We start from the raw sequence: 14,082 nt of genomic DNA, 5'->3' as shown, positions 1-14,082 counted from the left end.
ATATTTTTAATATGTGCTTATGCATTGAATCGCAGTAGTAAGTCTGTTTAAACTTGATGCTTGTTGTCTATTGTCAATCTAACATATGTAGGGCGTTTTACTTGAAAAATCTGTACGTTCCTAACTGCGAAACAGTGAGGGCATTGGAAACGAAAGTCGTCTTCTTTTGTAGAACTACGGAAGTTTTTTTTTAATTAACTGTCAATAAATTTGAACAATAGGATTAATTTTTCTTCGGGATAGTCAATAGGGTTTTTTTTATTTATGTGTCAGTTTTCGAATAGTAATTTTTCATCTTATAATTTTTTATAGATTTTTTTATAACCTGCATCAGTCAAGGATTAAATATATTACAAATTTACTATAGTAAAACAAAAAAAAAAAGAGTTTGTTATTAAAAACTTAACGAATTAATAATTATTAAAAAATCTTAAAATCTATGTAGTTGGAAAATGTGATGTTTTATAATGAAAAGTAAAGAATAATAGTTCAAATTGTACTGAGCAGAGGAAGGACGAGACCAAATGCTACAGGTGTTGGGGCTGTGGCCACAAAGCGGTGAAATGTTGCGGGCCCACCCGTTCTAACCTGTGTTATAATTGTGGGGGAAGGAGGCACTAGTTGAGTCAATGTAGTAAACTCCAGAAATGTTTAGACTGTAGGATGAGTAGACATCGGACCGGAGGCCGGGATTGAGGTCATCGTCAGCCATGAAGTGCCTCCAGATAAACGCAGGAGGAGGACGGCAGTCGATGACCTGGTGTGGGCCGTGGCAACTGAGGGAAATGTGGATTTTCCGTTGGTAACGGACCGAATAAAGGATTGGTATCCTGTGGAGGATCCTGCTGGTGGATACTGACAAGGACGCCGACGTATGAATTGTGTCAAAAAAGTATGCTGTTTTGGATACCGTGAGAGGATGAGGCTTTGTGGCTATGGGCTTGACAGTGTGCATATTTGTGAGCTACCCACTGACGGTATGCATACTTGTTACCTGCCCATATCCCCTGATCATGGTGACGACCACAATTAGGGGGTCCAAGAGGATTTGGAGAATTTGGTGCGGGGAGTGGAGAGGCCGGTGATACTCACAGGTGACTTTAATGCTAAATGCATTGAGCTTGCTGGGATACGGTCCACCCTCCGAGGATACATCCTTGTTGCAATGCTTGGAATGTTGAGCTTGACCATCCTGAATACCTCGGCTATGCTAACATATGTTGCTCGAGGATCGGGCTCTATAATCAATATCACAGCGGTCCCCGACATGCTTCTCCCGCGGGTAACTTTTTCTTTCTTTCCTGTTTAGCCTCCGGTAACTACCGTTTAGATAATTCTTCAGAGGATGATATGTATGAGTGTAAATGAAGTGTAGTCTTGTAAATTCTCAGTTCGACCATTCCTGAGATGTGTGGTTAATTGAAACCCAACCACCAAAGAACACCGATATCCACGATCAAGTATTCAAATCCGTGTAAAAATAACTGGCTTTACTAGGACTTGAACGCTGGAACTCTCATCTTCCAAATCAGCTGATTTGGGAAGACGCGCTCACCACTAGACCAACCCGGTTGTTCGACCGCGGGTAACTGCCTGGGATGTACTTGACGGTGAGTTGCCTGCGACCACCGGGCAATCTTGTTCACAACCTTGTTTGAAAGTCCAGTATGTCAACAATGGTATCACACACAATGAAGGCTGACTGTGATGCAGGCCTCATTATTTGCTGACTCAGTGGCTGCTAGATTGGAGGATCTGCAGGTTTGAGGACCCGAAGGTTTTGTGACGGTGTTGCGCGAGGAGAGTGATAGACTGCAACAAAGGATTTGACCATACAAGAAGGGTTTACTGGTGATCTGGTACCATTGCCTTCCTCAGAACTAAGGTCCTTGCAGCCAGAAGGAGACTGCAATGGGTGAGGAGGAGCCGTCCTGACAAGTCGCAGAGGCGGAGACTATGTACAGGTCTGGTCGAAATGGACTATGTGCCGCAATCAAGGTCGCTAAGCGGGAGGCCTGGAGTAAATTAGTGGAAGATCTGGATGTCGACCCGTAGGGGAGGGCGTATCAAGTGCTGATAAAGAGATTTACTAGGTCCCTCTCGCCTTTGTTCAGAGGGCAGGCGTTGCGGGCAATCCTCAGTCTATTTCCTATCTCGAAGACGGGTCACACCGATGTTGTCGGCTACCAAGTGAAGAGATTTGCAACTGTGAGGACCAATGTCAAGAAGAGCTCGGGCCCGGAGGACGTGTCAGGTGTGTTGCTGAAGGGGTTAGCGGGCGCGCATCCGTGGCTGGTCCTGGAAGCCCTGAATAAAACATTGGGTTCTAGCAGCTTCCCCGGCCTTGGAAGGTAGGTCGGCTCCTTCTTATCCCGAATCCGGTGTCTGTAGACCATGTGATGGCTTATCGGCCGATATGCTTACTGAGTACCCTGGGTAGGTTGTACGAGAGGCTTCTGGCGGAGACGGTCAGAGCTGAACTGGAGGCCGCAGAAGGTTTTTCGTCTAATCAGTACGGTTTGTCTGGGGGAAGTCTACTGTAGATGTCCTTCGAAGAGTAATTGGCTAAATCAGACAGTGTGCGGCTGGTACCTGGAGGACCAGAATGATCCCACTGTTAGTCCTTCTGGACGTGAAGAACGTCAGCAGTATGTTCTGGCCCAGGCAATTTAATTTTATACGGATTTGAAGACTAAATCGTGGATACCGGTGTTCTCTGGTGATTGGGTGTCAATTAACCACACATCTCAGGAATGGTTGAACTGAGATTGTACAAGACTACACTTCATTTACATTCATACATATCATCCTCCTAAGTAATACCTGAATGGCAATTCCCGGAGGCTAAACAGGAAAAAGTAAGTGTCCTGGCTAGTTGTGATAGAGAAGCTTTGGCGTAGGAACATCAGCGACTATTTGATGGTGGTGCTGAACGATTTCCTGTATGAGAGGGACCTGTTAATGGCACGGTGAAGGGGATGTATGCTTCCAGACGTTGAGGGTGTGCCTCAGGGGTCGGTGTTGGGTCCCCTCCTGTGGAACTTGACCATTGATGGAGTTCTGCGGCTGTATTTCCCGGGGGACATATCAGTGGTTACCTACGCCGACGACTTGGCGCTGTTGGTGGCTGGCCGTACGGATGATGAAGAGGTGGAAGAATTGGTGACTACGGTTATGAGAGGGATGAGTGGTTGGCTTCACGAGAGAGGCATAGAGTTGGTGCCCCGTAAGACGCAACTGGTGGCAGTGGTTGGCCATCGTCGTATCCGGGACATCAGGATCCCCATTGATGGTTTCCGGGTGAGCATGTTGACACACGTTAAATATTTGAGGGTATGGTTCAAGAAGTCCGGCTTGTTTAATAAACAAATTCAGAATTATGGACAAGGCTGGGCGGACTGTTGACACTCTTGGACAGTTAATGGGGTCTAGGTGGGGACCGCGGTGGGCAAGAGGAAGCTTCTTATGTCGGCTTCTACATCGATTCTCTTGTACGCTGTTTTGGCTTGGTTTGAGGCGCGGAGAAAGAAGAAGAAACTGACGCGGCTTGCCTCGCTACAGCGGTGGAAGGCACTTAAAATCGCCGCCGCGTATTGGTCAGTGTCTGAAGAAGCAGTGGGAATGTTGGGGTGTCCCACCGATCCATTTTCGGGCACTACAACTGAAACGGGTTGCGGAAGGCAGAGTCCGCCGCCCTTCTGCTGCAGGAATGGCAGGAGTTTTGGGACACCACGCATAAGTGTGCATGGACTCGTCGGTTGATCCCCAGGCTTGGGCCTTGGAAAAGGGATGAAGCGTGGTGAAGTTGGGTAGTATACCTCCCAGCTACTCTCTGGGCACGGGGGATTTGGGACTTATTTACGAATGTTCAGAAGGCAAGAATTCTCCGAGTCCATTTATGGTGTGAAACAAGATACTCCCGAGCACACGTTTTATGTGTGCCCCAGGTGGGCAGAGGTGAAGAAGAGGCTACGCCTGGTGTGGCAAATGCCAGAAACCACCGTCGATTACATGTTACGTAGTGAGGATGAGTGGCTCGCTGTTAAGGAGCTAACGTCTGGGATCCTGAAGTCGAAGAAGGAGGAGTATCGTGGCTGGGAAGTAGATTGGGAAACTACTGGCAGGGGAAGGGCGCGCAGCCCTAGGAGATGACGGCTTGCTGAGATGGACCGCACTCGATGAGTGATTGGGGACCTCGGGGGGGTCTTGGGAGTGGACCCTATGGCTTAGGGGAGCTGTATAGTAGGGGAGGTATTAAGACCGTGTCCCGGTGGTCCCTTTGGGGACTCACCACTTTAGGCAAGACCATAGTCCCGATGGACTAATCCCTGGAGGGGTTCCCCGTTAGTGGCACGGCAATGGCAGACCATAATCCCGCTGGCGAAGCCCCTTTTGAGGTTCCCTCACTTGAGGTGATAGCCGGTTGCGCCGGGGGGTCCTGACTAATTAGAGGCGAGACACCTCCCAGGACCGCGTGATGCTTGATCGCAAGTCCTGTCCTGGGCGGCTGGGGAAAAAAAAAATTGTACTTTCGTTAATGAGACTGTAGTTAAACCAAAATCTAAATTTATTTTGGACCACCTTATCTCAAAATACTATTAATGAAGAGATAAAAGTAGAGGTAATGGGAATAATTTTAAGATAAAGAAAAACATAAAAAATAATGGCGCTTTTAATCTATTTTAAAGGCGTACGGTTTTGAATATTACCTGAATCTTAAATATATAAGTATTTATTAGCCTGTAAGTTATCAGGAATATGCACATAAAATTATAAGTAACGATTAACAATTACGGCATTTTGGTATAGGTTACTGCAAGTTGATTGGACTAAATTCTGTTAACAAAAAAAAAAATAAGTTGTTTTTCTTTTTCTTTAAAATATTTTTTTTTGGCATAACGATAGATAATATTATGTTTTTTTTTTCATTTTAATAATTTTCCTAATCTTAATAAAATATTAAACTATTTTTTATGAATTGCTTTGCCACATACAAAAATATCTATTATTTTAGTTGATGTGAATTTAAACTCTGTATTTGATTTTTATTTAAATATCGACCGTAATTTAGGATTTTTTTTTTAGTGTGTTGGTATTTACAATCGGAATCTCGTCTGGGACCATAAGTAAATTTGAGACATTATAATCATATGAAGAGAGGTTTCCGACGAAACCCCTCGTTAAAGTATACAAAGATTCAACACATCATATGTAAGAAAAACACTTATATATCTGGTGCGAGTAAAGCTCAATACGTAACTAGAAATAAATCACAGGAAGAAAAAAATAAAAATAAAAACAATGTCATCAATACCAATATATGAAAACAACACTATAGATAAAACAAATATTCATCTGTAGATAGAAATAGGTATAATTTGTAGACTATCAAAGTTACGTTCACTACACAGTGACAGAGTTATCCTGTGTTCTCACTCCTATATTCCTTCTCCAGGTCACTCCTCTCGTTAAATCTGCCAGGTGTAGCAGTGAAAACGTTTTGGACTCCTGATGTCATCGCGTTTTTCTATGAATTTAATGCGAGATAATTTACAAGTTTGTCTGAGCTCTGTATCGCGAGCTAATGTTTTTGAATCACTTCGTAAACAGTCGGTAATCGTAGATAGTCAGGTATTTTCCTACCCCTAACAAACCACGACGCCTCTGTTATGGTTCTCACCAATTTATTCTGGAATCTTTGAATTATTTCAATACTGTTGTTACTTTTCGTTCCCCAGAGCTGGATCCCATACGACCAGAGAGGTTTAAGGATTACTCCATAGATCAACAGTTTATTAGATAACGATAACTGCGATTTTCTACCCAGCAACCAGTTTAGTTCCCTATATTTGATGTTATGCTGTTTCCTCTTTCTACCACGTGGCTCTTCCACGTCAGGCGATGATCCAAATATAGGCTACCGTAGCCGATTCATGTGAGGAATTTAGGTGCCATTCAGGTAGACTCGTGGACAATTACATATTTTTATCGTAAGTGTCACGTGGCTCGATTTGGTCTGATTCACTCTCGTTTTCCATTTCGTTAGCCACGCGCCGATCTCGTTTAACTCTGTTTGTAGTTTAGCCTAGGGTTGAATCAGATCTTTATCATCGGCTAGGATTGTCGTGTTGTCTTCAAACGATGCGACAGTGACGCAATCCGGAGCAGGAAGGTCTGATGTGAAAATAGGTTTTGAATTTAATTTAATACTATTTACTTCTTGGTTTTTAATATTTACTTTCTTGTATTCAGCTCTGTATCACAGAGCTCTGCTTCCTTTGTAATACAGTTATGAAAGGAAAAGGAAAATATAAAGATCGATCAAAATTTGGGTTTCGAGTGGGTCTTGAAACCCCGACATTGCAAATGTCGGTGTTTCAAGACCCCCTTGGACCAAAAAACACAAAAAGGTTATTGAAATTTTCCGAATATGTTTTGTTTTTCCGGAATTATTTATTGGAATTATTTAAAATTCCAAAGTTTTAAGTCGATCGGATTTATGAATGAGGATTTCGATATTATTTCAAAGTAGTTATTGCCTTATATCTCAGAAATCCGTTAACTAAAACAATTGAAATATTTGAATATACGTAGATATCCTAGCCTGATTTTTGACCCCATGGGACGAGGGAGCATAATGGTATCCCTATTTTTTCTCTTTGTTAACTTTGCACTAAATCGGCCTAATTTATTGAATAAGTATATTACTCCAATAAATAGACTTTTAAGTTGCAAAAAAAAACAAGGTGGCTAAAACAAGGACTCTTATTAAAATATCGTATTTTAAATTTAAATTTTCAAAATTCAAATATTTCCAGTGTTAATGTAGACAACAATGCACCATTTTTTAAAAAAATGAGCATTTCCATGGTATCCGATTTATAAATTTAAAAATTTTCATAATTTCTGATAATTAATTTGTTCTTCAAGTTGTTTTAAAAATGATACATAAGGTAGCTGTCAAGAAAAGGGGGTTAAATAGGACCCAAATGTTTTTACTGGAAATTTAGATATTTTTTTTTACAATTATATTCTAAATATAGTTTAATTTTAAGGTAAAGATGTCTTAAATCGGATCCAGATTTTTTTTATTGACTATTTTAATTTTTTCTCAAATTTTACTGTAACTTATAATTAAGTAATTAGTAATTAATAATCAAAAAAACCCTGCTTGAAATAAAATGTCATGGAAAAAGCCGAGAAGATTACGCTACCCTTTGCAGTATTTTTTAAATTCAGTACTATTATGCAGATTTTGGCGGACCGTTATGCCCTTGGGTTTTTCGTTGAGGTAAGGCTTTTATATGTAGCAATAATATTCCCCGTCAGTGCTCTAATTGTTAATATTTACTTTCTGGTTTCTGTTTCTTTTGATTGAAAAAGTGTCTTATAAGTTGTTGCAACAATTTTTTGCAGTGTTTTTTGTAAACTTTTGTCAGTTCAGAGATTAAATTAACTAATCTCCTTTTTTACACGATTCTATTTTAGCATTGCTCTCTTCTTCATCTGGTACCCTTTTTTTCTGTGGGTCAATGGCGATTAAGGAATGTCTTTTAAAACGAATCTATTAAAATACAGGTAGAATATGGCAGCATTCATGAACCGAATTTGATTTATTTAAACTTTGCTGGAAAGACTATGGGTTTTCGGGCCGTTAAATGTACATGGTGTACCGAGGTTTCTTTGAAAGCATGACCTTTTATGCGGCGCCCGTTTGGGCGCATAAGTTGCATATGAATAGAGCACTTCTTCAAAATTTAAGGAGTGTCCAGCGCAGAGCTTTAATTGTATGCACTGGTGTTTTTAAAAAACCTCCTACGAGGCTACCACCGTATTGGCAATCGATTTAGTGGTAAAAGTTCAGCAGCCATGTGGAAATTGCGAAGAGGTCGGGAAGCCGAGGTATTTGGGATGCGGTTTCGAGCCGAGCCAGTACGGGAGCGGAACGAGGATCACAATGCACCGGATCTAAATTTCGTTCAGTTGCCCGTCTCCCGTCTGCAGAAGAGGCTGCAGAGCCCCGCGATGGATGCATGGCAGCTGAAATAGCAACCAGCACTAAGGGAAGATCCTTGTATAAATTTATACAGGACCTGGGGGAATGATATGCCTCAAGCTCATCTTTAAGGGCAACGGGTGACCAGGTGCTCACCAACCATGTTAATTTAAACCAATATCTGTTTCGATTCCTCCTGGCAGCTGATGAGCTGTGAGTCTGTGGGGAGGTCCAGTCAAATGAACACATGATGTTTGACTACCCTGCTCTTGGGAGAGCCAGAGACCGGGCCACCCTGAAACTTAGAGGTCAAGGGGAAAATCGGCCACTGACAAGCGCCGAGTCAATGTGGCGAGAGCCGCATTGTCGGACCGTGTGGGTGTTTCTTGATGCGGTTGCTTTGTTCAACTGATATCAGTAGTTTACCTAAGGGGAAAAGACTCCTACCGCACTGCTGTTGGAAGCTAACCTAAAGATATATATGGCTGACCACCAGCCAATTAAGGCTCCAAGCGCTTTAATATGGCGGACAGGTACTTGCTGGCATTCGGAGACCTAGGTGTGGCAGCAAATTGCTGTCTTGACAAAATGAATTTTAATTTATGGATGTCATATATATTTTTAGTAGTTGACGGGATGCGCCTACCCATTTTAGCAAATATATGACGAGTGAGTGGTTGGGACACGTAAGCCGGTGGTGTGTAGCCCCGCGCTTAGTCCGCTCACGCTGTTAGGTAAGCTCTAGGAGCTATTTAGGATACTGGTCGCTAAACTGTTTCGAGGCTCAGTAGCCGTTTCTGGCACAGACATTTGGTCGTATGCTTTAGGGCGACCGAATGCGGTGGTGGCGGGAGAAATGCCAAGCAAACCAACTCTTACGACAAATTCAAGAATTTTACTATAAGGGAAATTTTTAATCGAATAAATATGAATAATGTTTATTTTTGATTTGGTTTACGAGTAATCGTGAACCAAATCGTATAATCGAAATATTTCCTGCCATGTTTTGATATATTTTTTTAATAATTATAGATGTAGACAATTTTTTATTAATTGCCTTTATTTATATCAATTATTAGGATTAATTTACATATTATCGATTATTTATATTTTATTTATTATTTATCGATTATTAGGATTAAATTACATATTACATGATTGCAATGTTTTCTTCATTTAGTGACACTTTAACAAAGTTAATTAACGCAAAGTTAATTAAGTAAATTTTTTACATTACATATTTTCTTACAAATAACTAAAGATAACATTCTGCAATTGAAGATGTATAAATTTTTTTACAGTTCACACGTCGTAAAAAGCCAATAATATTTCCCCAAATTTAACCCCCAGGAAGCGTAGAGTAAAATTATTTATATTTATAACTGAATTTTTTATGGCGCTTCATAACTGGAAAACAAAGCGTTTTCGAACTCATGTTTATTTGAAGCACATTCCTAAACGTTACACGAGTATGTTCATATAACCTTTAGGAATGTGCTTCAGAAGTAAGGGATAAAAACTTTGTAAATTAATGTATTTTTTGAAAATTGTTTTCTAGAATTTGATAAATAAGACAATTGTCTTATAAATGCAACAAATAATTTGGAAAATAAGAAAGCACTCCATACTGTTTACAAAAATGGGAGGCAAATATTTCAATTAAAGTTTGTAGTTCAAACAAGTAGTAAGACTGAAACTGGAATAAAGGGTCAAAAAGACAACAGAAGTTGATGGTAGCCCCCCAATCTTCACCTGGTTACATGATTAGTTTATTAGAGACGAAACTTTCAAAATATGTCCATAATAAGCTGAAATTTCCATAATAACCTAAACTACTTATTTTAGAAACTTTATTTTATCTGCCATGATGCAACAACTTCATTGTTTAATAATGATAGAGGACATTAGTCCTCTATCATATTATATCATATCATATCATATCATATTAGTCCTCTATCTTATTGCCTTTTGAGAATCATAATTATCGAAAATTTCTTTTAAAAGTTTTCTATCACAAGAACATAAAAATGTTACCAGATTTCTTAACTTTACTTATAAGAAGGGCTATCTTTGATCAGTTGTTGTTACATCTGTCTTTGTGTAATAAACTTTATACCGTCCTGTCTTATATATGAGACATGAAGGGCAATTTCAATTGAACTTTTAATTTCTAAAATTTATTAAGTTGTAAAGTTAACTTAATAAGCTTTTGATTGGAATTGCCTAAAACGTAATTTTTTGTGAAAATTTATTTTTATTTTATAGACTGGTAGAAGTAGTCGTTTCGTAAGCGTCATTCGTTGACTTTTTGTTTAATTTGTATTATTATTCGTTACATATATTATTCCACAACATCTTCCAATGATTGTTTAACAATCAAAATAGTCAAAAAGTAAATGACCTTTGACAGCTTTCTTATTGTCTTATTTATTCTAACAAACGTTTAACAAAACGCTTTCTTTATAAATATTAAATTTTATTCATACCGATTGAAAACCCCTAGATCTTCTACAGTAGTTTTAAGACAAATCCAGGAATCTGTGGACAAAAATTAAATGATAATTTAGTTTACTGACAAGGTTATAAGTATAGAAAAATTTATCATATATTAATGTAATGAAAATAACCGTTTTGCAGTTTTAATTCATCTATTAACCTGTTTAAATAACGCTGATCTCTATTAAATTAATTTGTAGGAAATTTCAGAAATAAAGTTTCAGTTTTCTTAAAAATAAACCGGGAAATTCTTTAATCACAAAGATGCTATAGCATCTTTGTCATTTCGATTAGATACTTATAAGTATCTAATTGAAATATAAAAATATATTTTAAGTCATTTCCTTGTGTTTGTTAGAGCATCATCACTTTTATGGGTAGGTGTTAATTTACACTTATCTAGTTTACAGTCAGAATTACAAAAACAACTTGAGTTTATATATACACACAAGTAAAGAAAAACGCATTTTTATTTTTTGTATTTATTTTATCTTTGTTCAAATAATACTTACGACCAAATGTACAGATTCCGATAAATCGATATTGTGTGGAGAAACTATGAAATACATAATTATTTTTGTATGTTTATTCTTGCTAACATAAATAGAGTATTATATAGATTAAAAAAAATCCGGCAAAGCATTGTATGACTTTCCCGGCTATTCTTCTCGAATTGGTCACCTTAGGACCACAATAAATAACTTTTTATTATTTAACATTTTTTAATCATTTTTCTCTTTTGACTTCCTTTCTTCCCAATATTTCTTCATTCTTTCTCCATGTTTTTTTCGCCTTCTCTCTTCACTCCATCTGTAGTCATATTTATTTTTCAGTGTTTCCTGAAAACTCTTGTTTTCTAAAATAATACTGTTAAATTTATTTCTATTTAAGATTATTTCTTCCGTGTTATTTAGTTCTTTCATATTCTTAATGCTTCATTAAACCAGGAGTTTTTAGTATTTTTATCATAGACAATTGAAAATTCTTTTAGTCAGTCTTTTGTCCGTCCATTCTGGAAAGATATCCAAAAAAACATTAGTCTTTTTTCTTTATATCATCTGAAAGTCTTATAATACTATTCCCGGCTGTTAATAATAAAAATTAAAAAGAGTCGGAGCCAAAAAACTAAAAAAAAAAAATTATTTATATTTTAGGAGCGGAAAATAAATTTCAAGTAAGGTTTTTTGATACATAATCATATGTAGGTTAAGCTTAACTAATTTTTTTAAGTAAAGTTTTTTCTAAATCTAACACCTCCTTCAATAATAAAAACAATAAGCTAAAATAAGAAGCAATAGGCTAAAATAAGAAATAGAAAATTTTCAAAACACATTTTTCTATTTTAGATCCGGGTTTACAATTTAAAAATGGAGATATTTCATGATAGTTCTGTATAAGTATAAAATTTCAAACAATTTTGAAAAATATTTAAACCAAAGGGAGATGGAACAAAAGAACGGAAAACATATACTTAAATTTTAAGAAATGGGGCATTTTGGAGAAAAATTTAGTTTTCTCTAAAATGCCTTTGAAGAAAATCGAAATTAGTTTTTTCGCGATACCCACCCAACCCCCTTAATTAAATTTGAAAAAAAAATGATCAATGCCCCATATACAGAAATATTTGAGCCAAATTTGTAGAAATCGACTTCGGTCAATCCAGAAATATAAGGCCAAAAGCAGTGCAATACATATACGTATATAAGCACATATATACATATATATGTTTTTTTTTTATCTAGATGAACTAGTTCATCTAGTAAAAGTTTTAACCCTAAAACGTTGAGATTTAAAAACCTTTACCCCATTTTTGACACATCACCGTACTTTCCCCTTTAATATTGCTATTGTAGCTATATTCGCCGAGAAATAAAAACTCTATGATCATATAGAGGTTTTAAAGAAAGTTTTTATTTTTGGTCATCACTGGTTGGTTTTGAATGTTATAAAATAATACATTATTGTGCATTCTAGTTGTCTTTAAATCATCCTCGTAAAGTAGTCAGTTAATAAAGTTTCTGTGTATCTCTTTTCTAATTTTATTAAATTTTTTACCTTTTAAATTTTTGAAAGTTCTCTTTTTCATATGAGTATTCATATAAAAAATATGATATAAACAATTTTAACATTTTTACTTACTTATATTTATCTGTTATTTAAATAAATATTTTATGATAATGTTGGCAGATACTATGACCGATTCATTGACGTATATAATCATTAAGAAATAAATTTACAAACCTGATGCTAAAATACGAATGATTATTGTTGAATAGTATGAGATATTGGGTAGACAGATAGAATGATATTTGATGTGGTTAATTAGGCGTGGTTAGTAACAATGACCGACTACAGTCTCTCAATTAGCGGTTGCTTGTATGTCAGAGTACGTTCGAGTAATTGCCAATTAAACATTGTAACTTTCTAATGTAACATACCATAGCTATTAACATAGTAAAATCGATATTGCTGTAATAATCAATTTTAGGAATTCGTACGAAATGTACTTAATAATAGCTTTCTGTTGATAAATTCTGCATGTATTTCATTTATTTTATGATAAATTGATTTATTTTAATTATTATAATCTATATATATATATATATATATATAGGTTCAAAAAACCACATACAATTAAAGAAAACAGTCGTAATAAGGAGATTTTTGTTTTACTGAATTTGTCTTACTGACAAATTCATTCAAATTCATTTTTTGTCTTACTGAATTTTTACAAAATACATAATTTTATCAAATATCATTATATCTCCAATACTTAAACACCCTATATAGCTGCGCACATTTTTCGTGTGAAGAAACAACTCACTACTTCGGATTGCACCCTACCCGGCCTGAATCCGGCAGAGGCGTAATAATGAAGATAGCCTGAATGAAGAAAGCTTCCCAACTTTGTTTCACCAACCAACCACCCTCCTTTCCTAACTCTTACAGTTATATCACTGCCAGCACATGGGACTGCCTCCGGCGAGGGGAGTGCATTGCATCCTCTGACAAATAGGATCCCCAAGACGCGCATTTCTGCTAGTCCGGAAGGCCTTAGCACCGAAAGACCTTCAGCAGACGGACTGAAGAGGAATCACGCCGTGAGAACGAAGCACATACGCGACTAGTCTCCCAAGTTCAACTCCGGTAAATATTTGAATCTGGTCTAAAGGATCGGAACGCAATACAAAATTCTGTCAATAAATAAAATAAATAAAAATATAACCGCCAAAAAAATAACTACCCGCTCGAAAAAAAAATACCATAGCAGCAAGGGACTTTTGTCCAGGCTCTACGATTAGTAGGGAGATACGTAAATCTCCCGCTATCCTTGCGTTCCGTTAATGTTCCCATACATCAATACTAAAGCTTTCGTATCACTTATGTCTGTAAAAAATGTCAGCACTAGATCACCGCACAGATATAAAATTTTGCGTTTTGTTTAAACAAATGTCACAGTCATAGGCAATATAGCGTTTGAACAGATTTATAAAGAATCGGCGATGAAGAAAACAGTGGTTTAAAATTGGCATAAAGGTTTTAGAAATAATCGTATTAATGTTCAAGATGATATTTTTGTGGCCTCCGTC

The 14,082-nt window shown here is 37.3% G+C and overlaps 1 protein-coding gene across 6 annotated transcripts in view; it reads right to left on the bottom strand.

The window, feature by feature from the left end:
* LOC142324123 (cell adhesion molecule 1-like) overlaps positions 1 to 14,082 on the bottom strand; it is a 508,688-nt gene that overhangs the window by 321,323 nt on the left and 173,283 nt on the right. For 4 of the 6 annotated variants that reach the window (XM_075364793.1, XM_075364792.1, XM_075364791.1 and 1 more), the window contains one exon: positions 10,483 to 10,534. The exons of the other annotated variants lie outside the window; for them this stretch is intronic. The gene's annotated coding sequence lies outside the window, so the exon portion shown is untranslated. The remainder of the gene's footprint in view (positions 1 to 10,482; positions 10,535 to 14,082) is intronic. 6 annotated transcript variants of the gene reach the window in all.

Source organism: Lycorma delicatula, chromosome 4 (genome assembly GCF_047948215.1).
Source record: "Lycorma delicatula isolate Av1 chromosome 4, ASM4794821v1, whole genome shotgun sequence".
Lineage (NCBI taxonomy): Eukaryota > Metazoa > Arthropoda > Insecta > Hemiptera > Fulgoridae > Lycorma > Lycorma delicatula.
The sequence above is the reverse complement of the archived record's forward strand: the minus strand, read 5'-3'. Positions and strand labels throughout refer to the sequence as shown.